At 47.8% G+C, this 27,234-nt stretch overlaps 1 long non-coding RNA gene across 1 annotated transcript in view; it reads left to right on the top strand.

Annotated features, from left to right (window-relative positions):
- LOC138504802 (uncharacterized) overlaps positions 1-21,262 on the top strand; it is a 275,273-nt gene extending 254,011 nt beyond the window's left edge. The window contains exon 3 of the long non-coding RNA XR_011279983.1: positions 21,103-21,262. This is a non-coding gene — a long non-coding RNA (uncharacterized lncRNA). The remainder of the gene's footprint in view (positions 1-21,102) is intronic.
- The last annotated feature ends 5,972 nt before the right edge of the window (positions 21,263-27,234 follow it).

Genomic DNA, 27,234 nt, shown 5'->3' with positions numbered 1-27,234 from the left:
CCGGAGATAACAGTAGTAACGGACGCCTCACTCACGGGGTGGGGAGCCCACACCAACGATCTGACAATCAGTGGATGTTGGTCTCCATCAGAGTCCAAACTATACATCAACCTATTGGAGCTGAGGGCAATCAGAATAGTGCTGAAGGCCTTTCTGCCCTCTGTACAGGGAAAGAATGTCCTGATAATGACAGGCAACACAGTGGCCATGTACTACCTCAACAAAAGAGGAGATGTAGGATCACTACCACTGTGCAGAGAAGCAATGCAGCTCTGGTTCTGGGCAATGCGAGAAGGAATCTCTCTGTCGGCAGTTCACCTAGCCGGAGAGCAGAACACGGAGGCAGACACTCTGGGCAGGCAGAGCACAGTCTCCCATGAGTGGGAGCTAGCTCAGGAAGTCGTTCTGGAGATCTTCACCCTTTGGGGAAACCCTCAAGTGGATCTGTTCGTGACCACGGTAAACCGGAAGTGCGAACAGTATTGCTCAAGGGAATTTCCCCCGAGAGGAGCTCTAGGAGACACGTTTGTGGTGGACTGGGATTTCCCCCTACTGTAATACTAGTAATCAGGAGGTTGAGAAAGTTCAGGAAAATCATGATCCTAATTGCCCCTGATTGGGCAAGGAGGACGTGGTACCCGGACCATCTGGACATGTCCATCTGCCCTCCAATACGTCTTCCGCAAAGAGAGGCTCTTCTCTCGCAAGAGGAAGGTCGGGTTCTCCATCCAGAGGTCAAGACATTCAAACTTCACGCATGGTTTCTGAGAGGTTGAGATACAACGATTGGGATCTTCCAGATGACGTAATGGAGATTTTGCTCTCGGCCTGAAGGCCAGCAACAAAATACTTGTACCGGTGTTGTTGGAACAAGTTCAGTAACTGGTGCAAAGATAAGGATGTGGACCCTTTTCAATGTGGCACCCCAATGGTGCTTTCTTTCCTGTTACATCTAGCCAATCTGGGCCTCCAGATTGGAACAATTAAAGGATATCTTGCTGCGCTGTCCATTTTTAAGAGCTCCTCGGAAGAAGTTTCTTACTTTAAAATTCCATTAATCATTCAGTTCCTGAAAGGACTTACCATGTATATCCACCAGTACCGTTTCATGTCCCAACTTGGGATTTAAACTTAGTTTAAAAACTTCCTTCTTGTGGCATTAACATCAGCCCGCAGGTTTAGTGAACTACAGGCTCTCTCATGTAAACCTCCATATACCATCTTTTACAAGGACAATGTAGTTCTTAAGGTTAAACCATATTTCTTACCGAAAGTAGTTTCTGACTTCCATTTGTCACAGAAAATTATTTTACCAACATGCTATCCTCCTCCTCATTTGGGCAAAGAAGAGGAGAGATTGCATAGACTGGACCCCAAGAGGGCCCTCAGTTTTTACATTTCAAGAATGTCAGAATTACGTCAAGATGATCAACTCTTTGTGGGTTATACAGGCCGTAAATTGGGGTTAGCAGTGACAAACTATATCCCGCTGGATCATTCTGGCTATATTGGAATGCTACAGATTAGCAGGAAAAGACTGCACGGAAGGGCTACGAGCTCACTCCACTAGGGGAATGGCTACTTCTGCGGCTTTAAAGAGGGGAGTCCCTGCAAAAGACATTTGCTCGGCTGCAACATGGGCATCAATGCATACCTCCATCAAGCATTATTGCTTAGATGCTTCTTCCTCTAATGAGGGTTTATTTGCCAAGGCGGTACTTCATTCCGTCCATGAAGACAATAACTAGTACTCCCACCTCCAAAATTACCACTGCTATGGGGGTCTATCATAAGATGAGGAATATGTGGGAGGACACAATCCATTCGAAGAGCAACTACTTACCAACTGTAACGTTCTTTCGACTGGATGTTCCTCCCACGTATTCCTCATCGCCCCTCCCATCCTACCCCACAGTACAGTTTACGTTCCTTACACTTTCCTCTCACGAAGAGTCTATCTGTCCATAGGCATGCCCGGTGTTCCTCAAATATTTCCACTTAAAACAGAACTGAAGCCAATGGGCGCAGCACAAGCTATTTATACTGATGGTGACGTCGACACGATGGGGAGCCCGTCGAGGGACATCGACGCCACGACCTCGTGCACAGTGCCCTCTTGCGATTTTTTTTTTTTTTTTTCCGAAGCAGCGAAGCTGCCATGATACGAATATCATAAGATGAGGAATATGTGGGAGGGACATCCAGTCGAAAGAACGTTACAGTTGGTAAGTAACTTGTTCTTCTGCAGGATTCATGCATTGCGGCTGTGAGGCTTTCCATTTCATAAATAGCATGTGCCTTGATTAACCATTCTCTTTTTGAGGGGAGCACAGGTGATTTCCATTTAATGGTCAAGCACACTCTAGCAGCTAATAACAAATTGCGTGGCATGTATGTCATTGACTCATATGATACTTCCCCATCAGATTCAACCCCAAACAGAACCAGTAACAGTGATAGCTCCCTGAAAACCCTGTCTATGGCCTGGATCCATCCCAGAACTTCCTTCCAGTACATCTGGGCCCTACTACATTTCCACCATTGGTGCCAGTAATCGCAGTGTTCTCCACAGCCTCTCCAGCAGTAGGGCGATGTTCCTGGAAACATTTTGGACAGGCGTGAGGGAGTGTAGTGCCATCTCATCAGTAGTCGTGCATTGTGCATTTTATATTGCATGGAAATTGATGATGCCCATACCCCCCTTTATATATCCCTCATATCTCTGGTTGGGACGCTATTGCCAACTCCAATTCCCACTTAACCTCTGACGACAGGCGCCGGAGGTGACCTCTGGAGATTGATGACTTATATATTCGTGCTATGAGACCTTTCGATGACTGGGGCGGTGCTTAATATTTGCTTGAACGGTGTCAGAGTGTGCTTTAGGGAGTCTCCCAAACGGGTGTCGTTCAAGGCACTTCTTAGCTGAAGGTAAAGCATGGGGGATACTCCTGAACCTTGTAGGTCGCATTTAAATTCTTCCAAGGTGACAAATGAACCTTTTTTCCATAGCTGCCCGGCTCGAGTGAGTCCAGCTTCGTACCGTGCTGGAACCTCTGTACTTCATTCAACAAGTCTCGAATGGGGGGGACCAAATGCAGCTAAGGGGGGATGGACAAGTTGTTAAACCTTGGATGGCTCGGACCGGGCACCAGAGGGACCACAACACTTTGAAGACAGGGTGTTCTTTTACTCGTTGCGTCATTGCAGATAGTGGGACCCACAGCCATTCTCCCAGCGTAACGGTGCGAAAATATCATTTTCTATTGTTACCCACTGTTTTTCGGCATTCTCCCACAAATGGTCTGGGAGTATACGAAGTTGTGAAGTTCTGTAATACTGTTCTAGATCTGGGTATCCCATTCCTCCCCCAACCTTGGGCTGTACTAACATAGTGTATTGGATCCTTGTTTTTTTCTCAGCCCATAGGATTCCCAGTAGAACGTGTTTCAACTCAGTCAGGAAAGATTCTGGAATGATAATTGGGAGGGATTGAAACAAAAACAAAAATCTTGGTAAAATGTTAATTTATATGGTGGTGAAGTGTGCTGCCCATGACAGGGGTAATTTAAGCCATCTATTGATATCCTTTTGGATGTTCTTGCATAAGAGGGTATAGGTGGCCTCAAAGAGGTCTGAGAGGGAGACTGTGATATTTACCCCCAGATACCTGACGGAGTCTGTTTGTACCTGGAAGTTCCAGTTCGTTTTTAGGAGTGCCAGTAGTTCGACATTCTTTTTTAGGGGGACTGATATGGTTTTTTGGAGATTAGCCTGAAAACCTGAAAGGACGCCGTAGCGTGACAACTCTCGGAAGAAGGCAGGGATGGAATCCAATGGTCGGGTGAGGTACAGCAGGATATCGTCGGCGAACATGGCTAACCTATATTCTTTACCCCCTTGGGGGATGCCTCTAATCATGGTATTAGACCAAATGGCTTGAGTGAAAGGCTCTACCACCAGGGCGTAGATAAGGGGTGAAAGCGGGCAGCCTTGCCTCGTGCCTCGTGTGAGGTTAAAAAGACTGAAGAAAACTCCATTAATAGAAACTTTAGCTTGGGCCGACTGGGACAGCTCCTTTGCCCCCTGTATCCACATTGCTTCCAGCCCCACCCAATGCAGAACCGCTCTTAGATTGGGCCATTCCACACGGTCAAATGCCTTTTCGGCATCTACTGAAAGTAGGAGTGGGTCGTCCCCTGCCTCTCGGAGGGTGGCCATGAGGTCTAAGGTCTTTCTGATGTTATCTGCCCCTTGCCTACCTCTCACATATCCTACTTGATTAGAGTGGACTTGTTGGGGGAGAACTAGAGCTAGGCGGCCGGCTAGGATACTGGAATAGATCTTAGCGTCCACATTTATTAGGGCGATTCGGCGGTATGAAGCACATTCTAAAGAGTCTTTCCCTTCCTTGGGGATGACGATAATTATGGATTCAGTAAAGGACTTGGGGGCTTGCCCGGACACTAAGATTGAGTTGAACAGTTTAGCAAGAAAGGGGGAGAGTGTATTAGAGTTCGCTTTATAGAAGGCTGGTGTATATCCATCTTGCCCGGGTGCTGAGCCCGCCTTAAGGGCTGAAATGGCTCCTTGCACTTCTATTATGGTAATTGGAGCGTTTAGCATGTCCAAGTGGTCTTCAGCTATTGATGGGCGGGGGAGGGTAGCTAAATATTCAATAGTTAACGGGGAGCTACTGTCCTCAGCCAAGTACAGCTTTGATTAGGATCTTGAAAAGCAGTCAACTATATCTTGTGGGTTTGTGAGGGAGGATCCAGACTCGTCATTAATTCTAAACACCGCTCTGTCTGCTCTCTGCTTTCAGAGTCTGTTGGCTAACATGTTGTGGGCTTTGTCTCCCTTCTCGAAGAATTTTTGCTTAAGATATTTAAGTTGCATAAGTGCTTTGGTATCCATATATCCCTTAGATCTTCCCTCATCTTTTTAATGCTCATAACTGTATCTTCAGTATTGGTGGGGTGTTCCCTCAGGGTTCTTTCCAGCTGAGCAATGCCTACCCTTAGCTCTCCTTCCCTGAGTAGCCTAAGCCTTTTCTTTGCCGCTCCCTCCGATATTAAGATTCCCCTTATCGTACCTACCAGACTGTGTTCAGTGACATTCCGCCTGTGTCATTCGCTTCAAAATAATCTGTGATGGCTTCAGAAAGGGTTTCTTTAAATATTGGATCTCTGCACAGAAAGTCGTTACACCGCCATCTACGATCAGGGGTTTTAAGAGGGCCCAGGTCTAGATCTAAAGTGCATAAGTCGTGGTCTGACCAAGCCACTACTTGGATGGAGGTTCCTAGGACATTGCTTTCATTTTCTGCTCCTAACAAGAGGTAATCGATTCTTGAGAATGTACGGTGTGGGGATGAAAAAAAGTGTGGGACCTTCCTTCCGGATGTGTTGTGCGCCAGGTGACTATTAGGTGGTGTTCCCTCAATTGGCTAAGGAATCTATTTCCTTGGAGACTGCTTAGGGGTAGTGTGTTCTGTTGTAGCGGGTGCCAGTCTCGCTCTCGTTCAGCCGCCACATTAAAGTCCCCTCCACAAACCAGTGTGCATTCTCTCCAGTTTTCTAGAAAATCAAACAGGGGTTCAAAGAAGTTAGATTGTCCCTGGTTGGGTGCCTAGGCTGAGCAGAGTGTGATGGGATGAGTTCTTATTTTACCCTTGAGTGCAATGTATCTCCCTTGAGTGTCTTTATATACATGTTCTATCTGAATTCCCAAGGATTTCCTCAACAGAATGACCACCCCGCCTTTCTTCTGGGGACTAGATGCCCAGATCGCCTCCCCGATTCCTTTCCCCGAGATTTTCCTTTCTCCACCACTAGTGTATTTTGATTCTTGTATGAAAAGGACATCGAGTTTAGATTGATCAAACTGTCGTGCTAGCATTGACCTTTTCTGCGGTGAGTTTAAGCCTTTCACGTTTAGGGAACCGAAGACTATGCCGTCAGAGCGAGCCATGCCCACTGTGGAAGATAGCAATTGGCGCCCAATTGCCTTGTGAGTTTTGCAGTGTTTGATCCCTTCCCTTAGCAGTAAAGTGGTAGATTAGTCGCAATGCTGCGTAGTGTGTGCGCATAATCTTAATGTGGTTCAGACCAATTGTCTTGAGTAGATGAGCAGATCTTCCCTCCCCCTTATGAGATGCTACCGGGAGCATTCTCATTTGAGAGAGAAAAAAGAAACGAGACGCCCTAGATCAAAAAGGCCCTCTCCGGGCCCTTAATGATATGATATGATAGTTTATTTATATAGCGCCTATACGCAATGTGTTTCAAAGCGCTTCAAGGAGGGAGGGGACATAGGAAGATACAGTTACATTCAGCAAAAGTCCTTGAAACAATACAGAATGTGAAAATAACTATCATAATAGGCCTGTCGACATTTCTGATAGTGCAAGTGCATAGAACAAGTAAGGCAAGGGGTGATGGAAAGGAAGGAAAACAGAGCAAGCAGTAACATTACTAAGTCTGACGACAATTTACGCAGTGCAGGTGGTAACAAGAGGCGGGGTGGGTGGGGGGGCAAGTGGACGGAGGGGGGAAGGAGAACAAGACACGCTACTGAGCAAAAAGTCAGTGACAAATTGAAAAGTAGGGGAGGGGGAGAACAAAAAGGGGGGTACAGACAAGCTGCTATCAAGAGTCACGGAACAGATGATAGGAGTAAGTGCTAGGAGGCGGAAGTCTAAGAGGGGGGAGAAAAGGAGGGGGGAGTAGGAGGGAAGTTGAAGAGGACGGAAATGAGGAGGGGGGTGGAGCGCAGAGCAAGAGGGGGGCAAGCAGGGTGAGGGCACACAGATACTCACGGGGGGGCAAACAGAATCTCAGGGGGGGCAAACAGACACTCACGGGGGGCAGGGGGGGCACACAGATACTCACGGGGGCAGGGGGGCAGAGGGGGGCACACAGATACTCACAGGGGGCAGGGGGGGCACAGATACTCACGGGGGGCAGGGGGGCACACAGATACTCACGGGGGCAGAGGGGGGGCACACAGATACTCATGGGGAGCAGGGGGGCAGAGGGGGGGCACACAGATACTCACAGGGGGCAGGAGGGGGGCACAAGGATACTCACAGGGGGCAGGGGGGGCACACAGATACTCACAGGGGGCAGGTGGAGGGCACACAGATACTCACGGGGGCAGGGGGGCACACAGATACTCACGGGGGGGCAGGGGGGCAGGAGGGGGGCACACAGATACTCACGGGGGGCAGGAGGGGCACATAGATACTCACGGGGGCAGGAGGGGGCACACAGATACTCAGGGGGGGCAGGAGGGGGCAAACAGATACTCACGGGGGGCAGGGGGGGCAGGAGGGGCACATAGATACTCACGGGGGCAGGAGGGGGGCACACAGATACTCACGGGGGGCAGGGGGGCAGGAGGGGGGCACACAGATACTCACGGGGGCAGGGGGGCAGGAGGGGCACAGATACTCACGGGGGGGAAGTATTGGAACTATAACATTTGTGCAAGGAGGAAACAACCTGTATATAGGTAAGGAACAATGCGTAGCAAACATCTGGAGGTGAACGCGAACTCCGAATCGTTCTGATAGACCCCAGTTGGCAGGTTGCCTCAAAGGTTCTGCAGTGTTGGGTCTAGAAGAAGATGGAGCTTGATAACTTCTCATGGTATGAAAGAGCGGTGCAAACTCTTTAAGGATATTCATTCGTTTATATTTCCATTTTAGTTGTGCTCGGCCTCGTCTTGGTGGCTTGTTGACCGACTCTCGATGCGGGCCTGTGGGCTCCCTCCGACTGTCCGTGTCCGAACCCACGGCAGGGCCTTGGAGGTGACAGCGGGCCTGCTCAGCCTCCTCCACAGAGGTTATCCTGAATTCTTCACCATTGTACTCGAAAGTGAGTGAGAAGGGGTAGCCCCATCGGTACCTCACTCCCTTCTCCTGCAGCCAGCCCGTAAGGGGACGACATCCTCTTCTTTTTGCTAATGTCATTGCTGATAGGTCTTGGTAGAGTCTTACTTTCGACCCCCGAAATTCTATTGTGTCTCTTTCTCTTGCCTTCTGCAGAATGTCTTGTCTCTGTACATAATAGTGGCATTTGACGAGGGCTGAGCGGGGCCCTTTCGGTAGGCCGCCCGCCCTATGCACCCTATCGAACTCGAGCACTGGGGGAGTCGTGTCGCTGTAAAGGGTCAAGATTAAGGCTTTTACTTTGCTTTCCAAGCCGGAGGGGGATTCTCCCTTCTTCCTCTTCTAGACCTATTATGAGAATGTTGGATCGCCGCTCTCGATTCTCTAAGTCATCGACTTTGGATTCAATGCCTCGCTCTTTCTGTTCTAGGTCTAGGAGTCTAGCTTCGTACTGCATGTTAGCAATATCTTCCGATTGCTGGTTACTTTTGACTGCTTCTAAGCGATCGACAACTTTCGCCATCTTTGTTTGCAGGTCAGACCCGTTTCTGTGAGGCTATTTTTCATTGACCTGATTTCACCGAAGAGAAGGCAAATGTCTGATTTGGTTGCACTGTCACAGTCGTTGCCTGGGATGTCCGAAGAGCTTTGGACTTCCTCTGCTTCCATAGTTGTGGATGTGAAGCTAAACTGTTGCAAAGCAGCTAATGTGCGTGGGTCCAGTTTTGTCCCTGGCGAAGCTAATGAACTCCCACTATAGCAGTAGGGGCTAATAGACAAAAGGCTTGCGCTTCCAGTGCCCTGCGTTGCTATGCTCGGTCTACAGTGGAGGGCATAACTCTGCATCATGATGCCTTCTTTGGTGTGCATCCTGGCGGGGTTTGGCCAATGATACAGCTTTCTTCACCTTCGCCTCCTGCAGCCCTACTTTCACTTGTACTTATCCCTTTTTCGCTGCCTTTCCGCTGAGTTTCTCCAGGGCGGGCACGATATAGTACACTACAGCTTTCGTGATATTGTGGAAAAAAAAAATGACCCCCACCCCCGTTGGCCATTGTGGATTGACTGTGGATTGCCTCAGAACCCCTGCTGGAGCGTAGATGGCTGCAGCTTGCCCTTATAGTCTCTCATGTATAGAGATGGTAACATTGAGAAAACACCAATGGCTGCCCAGGCTGGGGGTTGGGTGAATGGTAGTTCCCAGATGGTTGATATAGTATCCGGTCTTCCTCAGATATTACTAGGAGTTGGTTTTGCCAGGGCCCCGGGGCCAAGTTCTGGGGATGTAAGTGTAAATGAGGGCAGGTCCTTTGTACTTGATGAGAGTTGGCTTCTAAGGGACATGTGAAGATGGCTGTCACTTATTGTTGCTGCTAAGATTCAGAGCCCTGCCGGGGGGGGAGGGGTGCCGCTGCGCTCCTTCCCATTGTGCTGATGTAATTATTGGGAGCCGAGGAGGCAGCCCCACTGTGGAGGTGGGAGCAAGCAAGCCCGAACGCTGGGGCTGGCGCGGCTCGTCCGCCTCCGGCTGGGCTCGGGCTGGGGAGTGGAGGAGGAGTACTCCTACACACATGTTCCGCGACTGTGCGGAAGCTCAATGCAGCCCCCGCACCGGAGGACTTGAGCAGACACCAGTAAGGGGCGGGAGATGGGCCGAGCTTCTGCAGCTCCTGTCTGCCTACCTCAGCTGGGCCGTCCGCACCAGCGCATGCCTCTTTGGTCGGTGTCCTTCTCTGCAGGTGAGGGGAGGGCAAAGGTGGGCTGCCGCTGGGTCTGGATTCTGTCGCTTCTGCTCTGCTGCACCGCCAGGAGTTGGGTCGATCTGCAGCATGCTCTCCGACCCCAACTCTGCACTCCGCCTCAAACGAGCGGGTCTTATCGATGTGCAGCTGGCCTCTATTTCACTGGTGCGCAGCGTCTGTTACGGGCGCCATTTTCCTTGCTTGGCCTTCACGTTCCTCTGATGAAGCGCCGGGAGGCCGGGCGCCAATGTAAATTTCCGGCGTTGCAACTTCACGGTTCTTGATGCAGCTGCCTCTGCCGTCGCTCAATTGATTCCTGAGAGTCCTGAATAGTGGGGTAAAGGCCTAGGTTTCACAATGCAATTCTAATACTTTCGCAATGATCTAGTTTTAGCATAAATCTCTGGAGTGTCAGAGTATTTCGAAGGGATTGTGTCCTCTGACGTATTCCTTATGTTTGATAATACGTTTCCAGCTTGCTGGCCTTGGAAATTTTTTCTGTAGAGGGCGCTGCACCTCGATGTCCGCCGAGTCGATGTCCCTCGACGGCCACCGTATCGGCACTGACGTCACCATGCCCATAAATAGCCACGCGCTGCATCCGTTGCTCAGTTCCATTTTTCCGTGCTACGTGGGGCCTCGGAACGTCGTTGCTCAGTACAGGCAGGATAACCCTCTATATCTACTCGAATAAATACCAACTCGTTCTCGATGCCATCTTCATCGGAACCGACGACGCCGCGATCCGGCTTCAAGAAATGTCGAGACTGCAGTAAAAAAATTTCGATAACAGATCCACACAGGATCTGCTTGTGGTGCTTGGGAGCCGAGCACCATTGTTCGGAGTGTGAGGACTGCATGTCCATGACGGCGAAAGTCTTGAAGGAGCGCAAGGGGAAGCTCGAGAAAGGTAAGTCAGTCAAAACCTCCTCGAAGGTTTCTTCGGCTGAGTCGAGGCATTCGTCTCCTCGCCGTCGAAAACATTCCCATTCTAGATCTCGAAGTAGCTCCCACCATTCATCGAGATCAAGACACTCAAAGAAGAGACGTCGAAGATCCCCTTCCTCGTCGTCTTCTGTTTCCCCAGAAAGGGTCTCCTGTCCCACAAAGCACAGCTCTCAGGCTGAGTGGGAGGAATTCAGAAAGAAAATGTTAAGCGTCTTTGAGAAAGCGGCCTCGACCCCCTCGAAGACAGCTGAGGATGATACCCTGGGTGAAAAACCGAAAAAATAAAAACGCCGCGAGTCGCAGCACCCGGCGAAACATTCCACCCGAGAGCGCCACGGGCCATCTGGTAAGAAGGCACCGTCTTCGACGCCGTCGTCGAAGATTCCTTCGACGCATGGATCAGAGCCATCGACGCCGTTGTCGAAGGGTTCTTCGACGCATCGGTCGATCGGCTCAACGCCATCATCGACGCCGACATCGACGCCGATGAAAGAAAAGACCAAGGCTACACCAACGGTGATTCCAAGGGCCTCCGGCACGACGCCGAGACCGTCGTCGACATCCTTGAGTAGGATCCCGATCCTCTTGAGTTCTTCGAGACCTCTTCCAGTTTTCTCGACGCCGTTCTCGACGCCTTCGAAGCCTGTCACATCGGCGTCGACGACATTGACGGTTTCTCGCCCAAGAATGACGAGTTTGGCTCCTTCTGCCTTAGAGATGGGTTTTACACCATTTCAGAGGTCAGAGTACAGAGTACCCTGGACTATCTTCAATTTATGAAGAGGGGGAAGATTCTGACCAGGAAACCTTTGGGTTGCAGAGGACCACTCTGCCTGTTTCAGAGGATTTCACCTCTGAGGAAAGAAGGTTGAAGGACCTACAGGAGTCACTACATGAGGCAAGTGAACTGTGCACTTCCCCAGAAGTGGAATTTGTTAAGCCAGACCCAGGGGAACATGCTGAAACACCCTATAGAACCCTTATGGCAAGAATTATTGAATTTATGGGTTGGTCTGCGCCTTTGCCTGTTTTTCAACAGGATGACCTCACAGACATATTAGACAAAGGTCCACAGGAGGATCCTGTGGTCCCCTTCCATGCAGCTTTACAAAGGAAAATTATATCTAATTGGGAAACTCCTGAAGTTATCCCTGCGGTCAATAAAAGATTGTCAGCCAAGTATAGGGTAGCAGCTGCTGACCCTGAATACTTATCAAAACACCCGTCTCCAGAGAGCCTGGTGGTCCAAGCGGCAACTTCATCTAGCAGTAGGACCGCTTACTCTACTGTCCCACAGGATAGAGATGACAAGAGGTACGATTCTATGGCGAAGAAAGTTTTCTCTGCTTGTAGTATGGCGTTGAAGTCCATCAACGCCACCTGTACGCTCGCCAGGTTCAGCCACACACTGTGGGAGTGTGCTTCATCAGCGGCTGACTGCATACCCGAAGGAGAGGAAAAGGAAGCCTTCCTTAACATTATTAAAGATGGCAAAGATGCCATGTGCGAGTCACTTCAATCTGGCATTGATTCCGCTGACAGTATCAGCAGGGCCATGGCGGCAGGTACAACAATCCGCAGGCATGCGTGGTTGCGAAAGTCTGGCTTTGCTCCAGATGTACAGGCCAGACTTTTGAATATGCCCTTTGACGGCTCTTCATTATTCGGAAAGAAGGCTGATGACAGTCTGGAAAAATTGCAAACATATAAAGCAGCGGCAAAATCGTTAGGAACTGCAATCCGCCAAACTCCTTTTCGCCCCTCAGGAACTTCTGGAAGAGGAAAGTCCTTTCGCTATTATTCTGCATTCAGGAAAGGCAGAGGACAGCCGGCTCAAAGAGGCCAAAGGAGATCCACCCGAGGTGGACGGGTCAAAGGTACTAAGGCCGCAGCAGCAGCAGGTGCCTCTTTACCCTCGGCATCTGCATCAGCCGCCCCCAAACCACTCTGAGGTCTTTCCACACAAGACACCTGTAGGGGGCAGGTTAACTCACCATCTGATGGAATGGCAGGCTATAACGTCAGATGCTTGGGCATTGGAGACAGTTGCCCAGGGTTACTGCCTACCCTTTCTACACGTCCCTCAGAGTCATCCACCGGGGCACAGCTCTCTAAAAGTTCCAGATCCGCTCCTCTTGCAGGAAATTATAGACCTGCTAGAGAAAGGTGCCATAGAACCGGTACCTGTAGCGGACAGGAACAAGGGCTGGTACTCCCCCTACTTTCTCATACCAAAGAAGGACGGAGGACTGAGACCCATCCTGGACTTACGAGAATTGAACAAGTTCCCCAGGAAGGACAAGTAACTCTCTCTCTCAGATCCTTCAGGTCCTCCAGCTCCAGGACTGGCTGGTATCCTTGGACCTTCAGGATGCTTATTTCCATGTGCCTATCCATCTCAAACACAGGAAATACATGAGGTTCGCAATTGGCGACTCTCATTATCAATTTCGAGTTCTGCCATTTGGGCTGACCTCCACCCCGAGGATCTTCACCAAGCTAATGTCGGTAGTGGCTGCGAGTCTAAGGAGGGAAGGGATCCACGTCTATCCCTACCTGGACGATTGGCTGATCAAGGCTGTATCTTCGGAACAAGCTCAGATCCAGCTAGATTATGTCTGCCACTTCCTTCACAAACTGGGCTTCTCCCTCAATTTAAAGAAGTCACAGATGATACTATCACAGAGACTCCAATTCATCGGAGCGGTCCTGGACACTTGCCTGGGAAAAGCCTCGCCACCAGAGGTGAGGGCTCAAGATATTCTGCAGATGGTCAACAAGTTTCAAAATGCCCAACGTCTCCCAGCCTTCGACTTTTTGAGGTTGCTATGCCTCATGGCATCCTGCATCTTCCTAGTGCCAGAGGCTCGCCTGAGAATGAGATCCCTCCAGTGGGCACTGAGGACTCAGTGGTCACAATTCTCAGGGAGAATGACAGATCTTCTTCAGGTTCCCGACAGAGTAGCTCGAGACCTTCAGTGGTGGGCCTGTCAGGAGAACATTCTGAAAGGAGAACAGTTTTGGCAACCCTGGCCGGAGATAACAGTAGTCACGGATGCCTCACTCACGGGGTGGGGAGCCCACGCCAACGACTTGACCATCAGCGGTCGTTGGTCTCCATCGGAGTCCAGACTACATATCAACCTGTTAGAGCTGAGAGCCATCAGACTTGCGCTGAAGGCGTTCCTGCCAGCTGTACAAGGGAAGAACGTCCTGATAATGACGGACAACACGGTGGCCATGCATTACCTCAACAAAAGAGGAGGCGTAGGATCACTACCCCTGTGCAGAGAGGCGATGCAGCTCTGGTTTTGGGCAATCCAAGAAGGAATCTCTCTATCGGCAGTTCACCTAGCCGGAGAGAAGAACTTGACAGCGGACGCTCTGAGCAGGCAGAGCACAGTCTCCCACGAGCTGGAGCTAGCTCAGGAAGTCCTTCAAGAGATCTTCGCCCTTTGGGGAACACCTCAGGTGGATCTGTTCGACACAAGCACCAACAGGAAGTGCGATCTGTACTGTTCAAGGGAATTTCCCCCGAGAGGAGCTCTAGGAGACGCGTTCGTAGTGGACTGGGAGTTTCCACTCCTTTACGCGTTCCCACCAGTCCCTGTTATTCCTCAAATGATCAGGAGGTTGAGAAGATTCTGGAAAACCATGATCCTAATTGCCCCGGACTGGGCCAGGAGAACGTGGTACCTGGACCTTCTAGATATGTCCATCTGCCCTCCAATCCGTCTTCCACGCAAAGAGAATCTTCTCTCGCAGAAGGGAGGTCAGGTTCGCCATCCAGACACCAGAACCCTCAACCTTCACGCTTGGCTTCTGAAAGGGGGAGGTACAAGGATTGGGATCTCCCTGATGACGTCATGGAGGTGTTGCTTTCGGCCAGAAGGCCAGCAACAAAGTCTTTATACCACTGCCGTTGGAACAAATTTTGCAGCTGGTGTAGGGAAGAGAATATCGACCCTTTTTCATGTGGTACACCAACTGTGTTATCGTTTCTACTCTACTTGGCAAACTCAGGCCTTCAAGTTGGCACTGTAAAAGGCTATCTCGCAGCGCTTTCTATCTTCAAGCTCACTGCGGAGGAACCAACGTATTTCAAACTACCGCTAGTGATACAATTTCTCAAGGGATTAACTAATGTTTATCCTCCAAAACCATTCCAGGTTCCCTTATGGGACTTACATTTAGTCTTAAACTTCCTAATGGGCACTCCATTCGAACCACTTCACTCTTGTTCGCTGAGATTTCTCACGCTTAAAACTGTCCTATTGGTAGCACTAACATCTGCTAGGAGGGTGAGCGAGCTACAAGCTCTCTGTTGTAAACCCCCACATAAATTTTCCACAAGGACAAAGTTGTCCTAAAGGTGAAGCCTAATTTCCTCCCAAAGGTGGTTTCTGAATTTCATATTACTCAGAAAATTACCTTACCTTCGTTCTACCCTCCTCCCCATCCGGGGAAAGAGGAAGAAAGGCTACATAGGCTGGACCCAAGGCAAGCTCTCAGCTTTTACATCAGCAGAATGGCTAGGATCAGGCAAGCTGACCAACTGTTTGTAGGATACTCAGGTCACAAGTTGGGACTACCCATAACAAAACAAACCATTTCCAGGTGGATTATTTTGGCCATTCTGGAATGTTACAAACTGGCAGGGAAAGAGCCACCCCAAAATCTTAGGGCTCATTTAACCAGGGGTATCACAGCCTCTTCGGCTCTCCAAAGAGGGTTACCAGTCAGAGACATATGTGCGGCTGCCATATGGTCGTCTGCACATACATTCACAACATTTTACAACCTGGATTCCTCCACTAGTCGAGAGACCAGATTTGGCAAGGCCGTATTACATTCTAAAGGGATGCACCTCCAATTACATGCCACTGCTATGGGAGTCTATCAAAGATAAGGAATACGTCGGAGGACACAATCCCTTCGAAGAACAAGTTACTTCTTACCTTGTAACGTTCTTCCGACGGGATGTTCCTCCGACATATTCCCTATCGCCCCTCCCATCCATCCTCGCAGTAATACTTCCCTTGTGGTTGCAGTTTATGCTCCTTCAAGGTCAATAACCAATTCAGGCATGACTTTTCTTATGCTACAAAACAGAACTGAGCAACGGATGCAGCGCGTGGCTATTTATGGGCATGGTGACGTTGGCGCCGATACGGTGGCTGTCGAGGGACATCGACTCGGCGGACATCGATGCGCAGCGCCCTCTACAGAAAAAATTTCCGAGGCCAGCAAGCTGGAAACGTATTATCAAAGATAAGGAATACGTCGGAGGACATCCCGTCGAAAGAACGTTACAAGGTAAGAAGTAACTTGTTCATCTGTGGTACAGTCTAGAGGCATGGGTGATATTTTGCGACTACGGGCTTGTCTATCTGGACAATGTATAGGACCAACATAAAGCGTCTTGGAATCTTGATTCATGATGTTAGCCCTAAGACACTGAACAGTGACAGGGCAATACTTAATAGGTTCAATGGAACAGTACACAGTAGGAAGAATATTCAGAGGGTTATACGTTGAAGCATCCCAACCAAAACTTGTCTTGGAGGGGCATGCCAATGACTGATAGCTCTTTTCTTCCTGTAACTGAGTTACGGTCATCAAGTCAGGATTAGAAAAAAACACAGAGTCCCATCCTGCATTACTGGGTTGGGCAGAAAACTGTGAAAAATGTTTAGCACAGAGATACCCATTCTCTCTGCGGACTGTGTCTTCATTACCGGTAAGTAAGAGACTCATAACTGGGTGCTGGCAGTTTGCTTGGTGATTGTAGGGGTACACCAAGGTTTTTTGTTTTTCTTCAGAGGCATCTTGTATCTAACTGTGCTAAGCATTGGCCCAAGAATCAAATTCTTTTTATGGTCAGTAAATCTCTCAGGAGTCTGGCCGGGGAGCACAGGGCAAAGGCTATATCTCACAGTATGCACGGTAGATCAGGGGAGATTCCAGAGGCAATGTTAGCATATAACAGAAACAGGGTACATACCAAGCTGATCTGAGTTGAAACGGGTATTCACAGGAACTGCAGGGGCATAAACTGACTGTAAACAAAGAGACAGAGAGAAAGCAAGACAAGCAAATATACTGGGCAACACAATTGATCAGAATAAAGGGTGTACTGGAATACCCTAAAGGGTCTCCAAGGATTAGGTAAAGCCCTTGGGATCGGTACCAGCAGATTACTCTTAACAACGGTCATACAGCAGTGTTATGACTTAGGCATGCCAAGGAGATGGTTGTACTCAGTACAAGGGTAAACCTGGAGACCATATACTGAGGCTGGTAAGACATCAATGGACTAGCCAAAGGCAACAGAAGTATTTCCCTTATCTGATTTGAATGGATACCAACCAAGGGGTCACACTGTAAACGGATTCAAAGCAGAGGCACAGCAGTGGACCAAGATGTAATACAGGTAGAAAGCAGCGTTGAAAGAAATAACCAGGAACAGAACAGAACAGGACAGGGAAACAAAGTACAAGGCAGAGGCTGGAATAGCAGAATAAACAAGGCAAGATAGGTCCCTGCCAACACAGCGAAGATGAGGGATTCAGGAAACGCCACGTGCTTAAGAACAGGCACTTGAACTATGGACTGAAGTCGGGTAATATCACAGGCAAGGAACAAACAGGAAAAACGTCAAAAGACAGGGAAAGCAGAGAGAAAGAGAAAAGCTAGACAGAAATAGAACAAGTCTGTGAAGCAGAAATGCTAACAGAAATCAGGGGTTTTACAGAAAATCAGAAAGGCAGACAAGATATCAGTAAAGAACTGAATGTCTTTAACAACAAAACAGGACAGTGTTTCAGAAGTCAAATGCTGGAAATCAAGGAAAGGTTGAACAACAGGTAGAGAACAAAAGCAGACTGGAAAGGGTGCTGCGAGCAGTAACAGCAAACAGGATTCAAAAGCCAAAATGAGCATTTTCAGGAAAGGTCAAAAACTGGTAACAGGAACACAAGTGGATTTAGTTGACTGACAACTGCTTCTGTTCAAAGTGAGCTTATAAAGGTACTTCCAGCCAACAGGATGGAGCTGTTTGCAGTCTCAGGCAGCTGTGTTCAATTAAGCCCAGCCCTGGCTTGTGTAGCCTGCAGCAGTGGTTTCTAATTAAAGACCCCCCAGCTCTCTGTAGCCTAGCCTGCAGTAGTTTGGAACAGGAGAATGCAATCCGGGCTTCTCCAGCTCTTAGTACCTTGCTGCAAACAAATGTACTTAGTATACCTCCTCCGGCCCTCTGTCCTTTGGACAGCATACATGCACCAGAATGCATCTGCTGGTTTAATCCAAAACCTGGAATGGAACATGAAATTAGATTGTTCCAAAACTGCATCGGTAAAACCAGTAAACGAATGCAGAGGCAGTTAGCAGGTTATAACTTTGCAAGTATACCAAAAACAGAATCTCGTAATGTGCACATGCAGCGGTGCTGGGTGGCAGGTAAGTAGGATCTGAAAAGCATTCTCCACACTGATGCAGGTGCAGACACTGCATGGTGTTGGTGAACCTAGGGCTATCAGAAAGCAATGATGGGAGCCCATTTGTTCTGGGCGCCTAATGGTTTGCAAAAGGAAGAACAGTGGGTGTCTACACATTGCTGTAGTCCAGGCTTGTTTCAAGGTGATTGGCAGGGTCAGCTCACTTACTGCATCCTCTGTCAGACTGGTCTAATGATCATACCCAGGATTGATGTCATGCATTTCTGTGTGGTCTTTTAGTCACCCTTGAATCTCTGAGCCTTTGCGCCCAATGCCAGGTAGAGACAAGGAGCGGACGCTTTCTCATCTGTGAGAAAGGAAGAGAGAGACAGAGTGAGGGAGGTGGAGGGAGAGAGAGAGAGAGAGAGAGCGTGTTTGTGTGTGTATCTGTATATGTGAGGGAGAGCGTATGTTGTGTTAGTCCGGCTGGGTTATCAGCTCATCAGCCACAGTTTTGGAGAAAGTAGGCAGAATGACATGGATAAACCATGATCAATGTGAAATGGCATGGGACATTCTGGAGTAGAGTGAAGTTGAATTTGTCATTTCCTGGGGTTCTAATTTGGCGTGGGGGTAACACAAAATGACAATGGGCAATCTGGGGTCATGTGAAAGTGACATGGTCCATTATGGGGCAGCGTCAAGTGACAAACAACAAATATTCACCAGATGTCAGGTAATTTTGAAGAAATGTGAAATGAAATGGGGCAACACAGAGAAGGTGGCCTGGAGTATTTCTGGGCACATTGTGAAGTGGCATAGGATAATTCTGTCGGCAAGGCGAAGTGGTATGGGGCAGTTGTGGGGTCGATGTGAAGTGGCCTAGAGAGGTTTCTGGTCTGACAATCTGAAAGTCTTATGGTGCACTTCTGGTAGCATTGTGTAAGTGACATGGGACCATTCTGAGAGTAATGTGAATGGTCTTGGGGTTAATGTGGGTGCAACTTGAAAATGGAATGTGATCTTTCCGGAGGAACTTTGAAAGTGGCATTGGTCACTGCTCCTGCACTGTGAAATTGTAATAGGGCAATATTTTAGGAGAAGTGTAAAAATCAATGTAGGTTTTTAGAAACGTTAATGTGGTATGAGGCATTTCTGGGGTGAGATCAAAGTGCATGAGGCAATTCTAGTGTAATATTTAAATGGAATGGTGTTTTGTTTTTTAGGGCGTAATGTGTAACTAGTAATGTTACTTTTTAGGGTATTATAAAAACTAGAATGACATTGCTTACGTGAGGCAACATTGGCATCACTCTCAAATAGGCAGGACATTTCTTGAGACAATGTACTGGTCGTTGTCTGTTGCAATGTGGATTCTAGAGTGCGCTTTAACTGGGAAACACTTGCATGGGTGTGTGGATCTGGCATGGCCATTTTTTGCGGCCGCTATACATCTGGTTTGGGTATTTTCTTAGGCTGTGTGAAACTAGCATTGCAGTCGTCTTTGGCAATATGAAAATTGGCAAAACAAGTTGGTAGGCTCTGTCAAAATTCTCATAATACATAAAACATCTCTCAAAGCAAATTAGAAAGAATGTGTCAGCCCCTAAATATTTGGCTGACAAATTCACCAGGAACCAACCTTTGAGACCCGCAAGATCCTTCTACTCACACTTTTTCAACATCCCTAAGTACAAGCTGAAACTGCAGGTGGGTCTAGCTTCCCTGTGCTAGCTGCAAAGTGCTGGAACTCCCTCCCTACAGCCATCAGGGCTGAACCTTCTTTTTGGACCTTTAGATCTAAAGTGAAAGCTTGGCTCCTTGCCCAGCAACATTAAACTTAACTCTGATCGCGTCCACCACCTATATTCGCCACCTACTCTTCATCTGTTGTGCTGATCTTACTGCTTTTATTTATATGGCCTGTGTTGGGCTAGTGTATGGAGTTCCAAGTCTGGCTCTTGTCCTAATACTATGGTTTCACCGCCTATGTAGGGTTGTTGACCATTTTGTAACCATTGTTGACCATTACGTAACTTGGGTCTAGGGCCAACTGTGAATTTCTCCTCAGCTGCTTCAACCTCTCTGTATTTATTCCTGATGTTGGCATGTTGACCAATTTGTAACCCATGTCAACAAGCCATTTGTCAACTGTCTCTATGTGTATGTACTTGTAACAATTACCTATGCTCATGTGCCCGGATACCTCAGGGTTAGGTGCGTTCTACAAATAATAAACTAAACTAAACTAAGCATGACTAGGGAACAATGGGAGATGCTTTTGACACTCCGATTTTAACTAGTAATTGAATGGGACAATTTAAAGTTACTTGGCAATCTGGAAATTGACATGAACATTCTTTAATCAGCAGGCTGTTCCTTTATGATCTTTGGCATATTTAAGAGGACATTGTGTATTTGAGTAGTGTCTGTAGTAGGATGAAACAATGAACATCACATTATTAACAGCACCCTCAAATATCTTCATGACAACCTGATATGTTAGGACACTCTGGATTAAATTAGCATTACGTAGATATCCTTTGGAAATGGTATCCCTTGTAATTTCAAAAGCTGTTGATATACTTGCAACTTTGATTATACTTTGTTGTTTCACAATTGAAATGTGATTTATTTTATGGTGTGTATTGTATATCTTGCCACTATATTTAAAACCACTCTTATTATATGTCATTCCACAATATTTCAAAAAGGTGTTATTTCGATTGGCCTATAATATATGATTGCCATTTTCCTCAGTGTTTCAGGGGCACAACGCAAAATGCCCTGCTTCAATGATGTTTTAGAAATGTGTCTACTGTGTATCAGATGCTTCTATCGTGTTAGTAGTGTATGATTGTCAAGAGAGATAAATATATTTTACATCATCAGCTGGGGCCCCCGGGATTCCAGACTGCGAGTAAAATGTCCACAGTAATCATTTAAGGGTTATTCCTTAGAATCAACATAAAAATGTGTTTGAATTGACTTTGGCATTGCAATCTGGCAGTAAATAGCAAAGGCCACGTTCATTTGTTGATAATTGTAATGCAATAATATAATAGTTTATCTTTTTTCACAGATACTTCTACTTGCAATTCCTGGGTATCTGATAAGTACTATTTTAATTGGAGTGCTGGCTGTTAAATTATTTAATTACACTTGGCTATGGCACGAAGGTATGATTTTTGGAGCCATTGCTAGTGCAACCGATCCCATCTTGTCTGCAGCATCCATCAAAGATATCGGTTTGTAATAGTTCTTGCATATTTTTTATATATAAATCTGGAATTTAAAATGTTTATACCATCTTGTGCTTTATGAGTAACCCTGACATGAATGTGCTTCTCTGGTTCATGGTTGTATGTCTATAACTGTGTTTCGAATGGATTGTGTCCTCCAACGTATTCCTCATCTTAGATATATTCGTCCAGCTTTAGTTGCTTCGGAATTTCTTTCTCGGCAGAGGGCGCCGTGCGTCAATTTCGTTGAGTCGAAGTCCCTCGAAGGCCTCCGTCGAGGGTGATGTCATCGGGTATACAAGTAGCACGCGCGGCGCCCGTTGGCCTCAGTTCCGTTTTTCCGCAGTACGTGTTGCTTCGGAGACTCGGCTCGCCTCGATAGTTCTGTGATGCAGTTATTGTGAAGAAGATATTCGAGATGTCCTCATCATCGACCCTGACTACCCCGCGTTCGGGGTTCAAGAAATGTAAAACCTGTGGTTCCAAAATGTCGATCACAGATCCGCACCGAGAATGTCTGTGGTGCCTCGGTGAAAACCACGACATGGAGGCCTGTACGAAGTGTCAGGCAATGACGGGCAAGGCCTTGCGAGAGAGGAAGGGAAAACTACAGATAGGTCGAAAACCCGACCCAAAAGCCTCAAGTGTCGAGTCGATATCCCATGAGGAGAAATCTCCTCGACGCGAAAGGCGAAAACATAGGTCTAAGTCCCGAAATGGTTCACACCACTCTTCATCTTCAACGAAAAAGTCTAAAAAGAGACGCCACCGGTCCCCTTCCACCTCGTCTTCGGATGAATCCCCCAAGAAAATGAAATGCCCCAAAAAACATTCTTCCTCCGAAGAATGGGAAGCATTTAGAGTTAAAATGATGGAGGTTTTTGAAAAGGCTAAGCCTTGGTCTGTGCCTTCCTCGGAAGCCGGCCGAGAGCGTTACCGTTCCGACACTCGAGCACCCTCGAGCCCGGGTGATCGAAGGAGGAAAGATCGGGAACCTTCCAGGACCCCGAGTGATAAAGATCGCTCAAGTCAAGCCGACCGCTCGAGGTCATCGATGCCATCCGGAACCCGACACACCTCGAAGGACGAGCCTTCGGAGAGCATCTCGACACCCTTGAAGCCAGCTCCGTCGACGACTGTCATTTCGTCGACGTCATCGACGCCTTTGTCGATGTCGACCCCGAAGCCTTCGGTGCCAAAAGTTTCAAAGGCTCCAGTTCAGCCAGAAACTGACAAAATAGCAGCAAAAGAAAAAGCTGCAAAGACTACAAAAACTTCAGCCTCCACTGTAACAGCTCCTCCAGAAAAAATGTATAAGCCTCTACCAAGGAAGGAATATTTTAAATCCTTGACTTCAATTTTTGAAGAACAAGAAAGGTCTGAGTGAGGAGGAGGATGTTCCTTTTGGCCTAGAGTATGGCACCCCTAATGTCCCAGAATGTCTAATTTCTGAAGAAAGCAGAATGAGGGATTTAGTGGAAACCTTGCATAAAGCAAGTGGAATTGACACATCACCTGAGACAGATTTTGCCAGGCCAGAACCAGGGGAACATGCCCGCCCCCTCATACAAACAACTGATGACAAAGGTGGTGGATTATTTAGGATGGGCTAGACCACCAACTCAGTTCATCAAGGATGACTTGACTGACATATTGGATCATGGCCCCACCGAAGATCCGATTTTACCCTTCCATGTAGCCTTACAGAATAGGGTGGCCAAAAATTGGGAGACCCCAGAGTCAATTCCTTCTGTGAATACGTCCCACACTTCAAAATACTGCCCTTCCAGTAGTGACCCCGGCGATCTGTCCAAACACCCTACTCCTGAGAGTCTGGTGGTCTAGGCAGCCACAGCTTCTAATAAGGTGGCGTACCCTTCCATCCCTCCGGATAGGGACGACAGGGTTTCACCTTTTCAGCAACAAGGCTGATGAGAGCCTTGAGAGGTTGCAGACCCCAAATGCAGCAGCCAAATCTTTAGGAGCTACTATTAGACAACCTCAGCCTTTTCATGCATCAGGATAATCTTGAAGGGGACAATCCTATCGTTATTACTCCTCATATGGAAAGGCGAGAGGAATGGCCAGTCAAAGAGGCGATAGAAAAACCACTTGTGGTGGACGAGGTAAACGTGCTAAGCCAGCCCCAGCTGCAGCCCCTTTGCCATCAGCAGCTGCAGCAACCGCCACAAAACCACTTTGAGGACTTGCATCACAAGACACCTGTCGAGGCAGGCTGTCACAGCATCTGCAAGAATGGCGAGCCATTACTTCAGATGTTTGGGCTCTAGAAATAATAGCCCAAGGTTACTGCCTTCCTTTTCTAACGCAACCTCAAAGCAATCCACCGGGGAGACACTCTTTGAAGCTTCCCGACCCGCTCCTTCAGCAGGAAGTTTTAACCCTGCTAGAGAAAGGTGCTATAAAACCAGTACCTGTAGCGGAGAGGAACAAGGGATGATACTCCCCATATTTTTTGATCCCCAAAAAGGACGGAGGACTGAGATCCATCTTCAATTTAAGAGGCTTGAACAAGCTCCTCAGGAAGCACAAGTTCAAGATGGTTACTCTTTCTCAGATGCTTCAGGCCCTTCAACTTCAGGATTGGTTGGTGTCATTGGACCTTCAGGATGCTTATTTTCATGTGCCAATCCATCTCAAGCACAGAAAATACCTGAGGTTTGCGGTTGGCGACTCGCATTATCAGTTTGGAGTCCTACAATTCGGGTTGACCTCCGCCCTCTGTATCTTCACCAAGTTGATGGCAGTGGTGGCAGCACACCTCAGGAGAGGGGGGATTCAGGTCTACCCCAACCTGGACAATTGGTTGACTAGGGCGCGTCCTGCCGAGCAAGCCCTGAATCATCTGAAAAGTCACCTGCCACTTCCTCCACAGACTGGGCTTCTCCCTCAATGTCAAGAAGACACAAATGACACCTTCCAAACAGATCCAGTACATAGGGGCTGTACTAGACACATCCTTGGGAAAGAGCTCGCCTCCCAAGTCGAGGGCTCAAGACATTCTTCAGATGGTTTCCAAATTCCAAAATGCCCAAAATCTCCAGGCCTACGACTTCTTGAGGTTGCTTGGCCTCATGGCATCCTGCATTTTCCTAGTGCCAGAGGCACGCCTGAGGATGAGATCCCTTCACTGGGCTCTAAAGACTCAATGGTACCAATTCTCAGGACAAATGACAAATCTCCTTCAGCTACCAAACAAGTTTCGGCAGGATCTTCTGTGGTGGACTTGCATAGAGAACATCCTAAAAGGAGAAACATTTTGGCAACGATGGTTGGAGATTACAGTAGTGACGGACGCCTCACTCATGGGGTGGGGAGCTCATGCCAATGATCTGACAATCAGCAGTCGTTGGTCTCCATCTGAGTCCAAACTACACATCAACCTTTTAGAGCTGAGAGCAATCAGACCAGCGCTGAAGGCTTTTCTGCCATCTGTCAGGGGAAAAAAATGTCCTGATAATGACGGACAACACAGTGGCCATGCATTACATAAACAAAAGAGGAGGTGTAGGGTCACTAACTCTGTGCAGAGAGGCAATGCGGCTCTGGTATTGGGCAATTCAGGAAGGAATCTCCTTATCGGCAGTTCATCTACCCGGGGAGACAAATATGACGGCGGATGCTCTGAGCAGGCAGAGTACAGTGTCCCAAAAGTGGGAACTGGCTCAGGAAGTCCTTCAGGAGATATTCACCCTTTGGGGAACCCCTCAAGTAGACCTGTTTACGACCGGAATCAACCGAAAGTGCGAAAGGTATTGCTCAAGGGAATTTCCCCCGAGAGGAGCCCTAGGGGACGCGTTTGTGATGGAGTGGAACTACCCACTGCTATACGCGTTCCCTCCGATCCCCGTGATTCCTCAACTCATCAGGAGGATAAGACGGTTCAAAAACCACATGATCCTAATGGCCCCGGATTGGGCCAGGAGAATGTGGTACCCGGACCTTCTAGATATGTCCATCTGCCATCCGTTACGTCTTCCTCAGAGAGAGGACCTTCTCTCACAAAAGGAGGGCCAGGTTTTCCATCCAGAGGTCAGGACACTCAAACTTCATGCTTGATATCTGAAAGAATGAGATACAAGGATTGGGACCTTCCGGATGACGTCATGGAGGTGTTGCTTTCGGCGAGAAGGCCAGCAACAAAATCTTTGTACCGTTGCCGCTGGAAGATGTTTTGCAACTGGTGCAGGGAAAAGAATGTTGATCCTTTTCTGTGTCCTATTTCAGAAGTATTATCCTTCCTCTTATCATTGGCACATAGAGGTCTCAATGTTGGGACCATTAAAGGTTATCTTGCAGCGCTTTCCATCTTCAAGCGCTCTTCGTAAGAATATTCCTATTTTAAAATTCCTTTGATAGTACAATTCTTAAAGGGACTCATCAATGTGTTTCCTCCCTCTTCTTTCCAAATCCCAGTTTGGGACCTTAACCTGGTTCTAAAGTTTTTTGATGTGTGCCCCTTTTGAACCTTTGCACACATGCCATTTAAGTTTACTAATGTTGAAAACAGTTTTCTTTGTTGCTTTAACAATTGCACGAAGAGTGAGCGAGTTGCAGGCACTGCCTTCTTGGCCACCCTATACTGTGTTCCACAAGGATAGTTTTATTGAGGGTTAAACCCTCGTTCTTACCTAAAGTTGTGTCTGATTTCCATTTAAATCAGAAGATTATTCTGCCCGCGTTCTATCCTCCACCTCATCCCAGCAAGGAGGAGCAAAGATTGCACAGCTGGACCCGAGAAGAGCTCTAAGCTTTTACATTTCTAGGCTCTCCAAGCTTAGAGTGGATAATCAACTTTTCATTGGCTACACCAGAAGGAAGTTGAGTCAATCGGTGTCAAAACAAACCCTATCACGTTGGATCGTGCTTTGCATTTCAGAATGCTACAGATTGGCGGGCAAAGATCCACCAGAAGGCTTGAGGGCCCATTCAACCAGAGGCATAGCCTCTTCGACAGCCCTTCAAAGAGGTGTTCCCATAAAATCTATTTGTGAAGCAGCGACTTGGTCTTCGCTGCACACTTTTTCTAAATTCTATAATCTGGATGCTTCCCACTCTAAAGAGCTTGCTTTTGATAAAGCAGAGCTGTATTCAGCTATATAATATTAAAAATCTACTCCCTCCTCCAAAGGACTTTTACACTGCTTTGGGAGTCTATCTAAGATGAGGAATACGTTGGAGGACACAATTCATTCGAAGAACAAGTTACTTACCAACTGGTAATGTTCTTTCGACTGGATGTTCCAATGTATTCCTCATCACCCTCCCATCCTACCCCTCTGTAGATTTTCCGTTGTGATATTATCACTTCAACTCTCGCAAGGCTGACACCTGGCTACCTACACTATCTATATAGCAGAGCAAGAGGGGAAAAACAGAACCGAGGCCAACGGGCGCCATGCGTGCTACTTGTGTACCCGATGATGTCACCCTCGACGGATGCCTTCGAGGGACTTTGACTCAACGACATCGATGCACGGCGCCCTCTGGCGAGGAAAAATTTTCAAAGCAGCTAAAGCTGGACGGATATATCTAAAATGAGGAATACGTTGGAGGAACATCCAGTCGAAAGAATGTTACCAGTTGGTAAGTAACTTGTTCTTTTGAAGCCACAAATAACACGAATGCATGGCAAAGCAAATAAGTTTTGACTGTCACATGTCAAGGTCAGCCTCAGATGCCCCAATCATACCAACGTAAGTCTTGCATAGTCACTATTTGGTAAAACGGCAAATATATCCCACACGTACAGATGCTGCCATTATACGCCATGTGCAGCCTCACAAGGCACAATAATGCATTGCATAATACTTCTAAATAAATAGATTAATGCATACAGATATTTACATGCAAGGAATCCTTGACTAAACCATAAATCACATGACTGTGTTTGTCTCAGGAAGTCAACTGTTGTATTTCTGCCTGACAGTGCCCAATGAAGAAGCTAATTT

The sequence above is a fragment of the Ambystoma mexicanum genome, chromosome 11 (assembly GCF_040938575.1).
Source record: "Ambystoma mexicanum isolate Mex_15411 chromosome 11, UKY_AmexF1_1, whole genome shotgun sequence".
Lineage (NCBI taxonomy): Eukaryota > Metazoa > Chordata > Amphibia > Caudata > Ambystomatidae > Ambystoma > Ambystoma mexicanum.
This window is presented reverse-complemented; position numbering and strand designations above follow the sequence as displayed.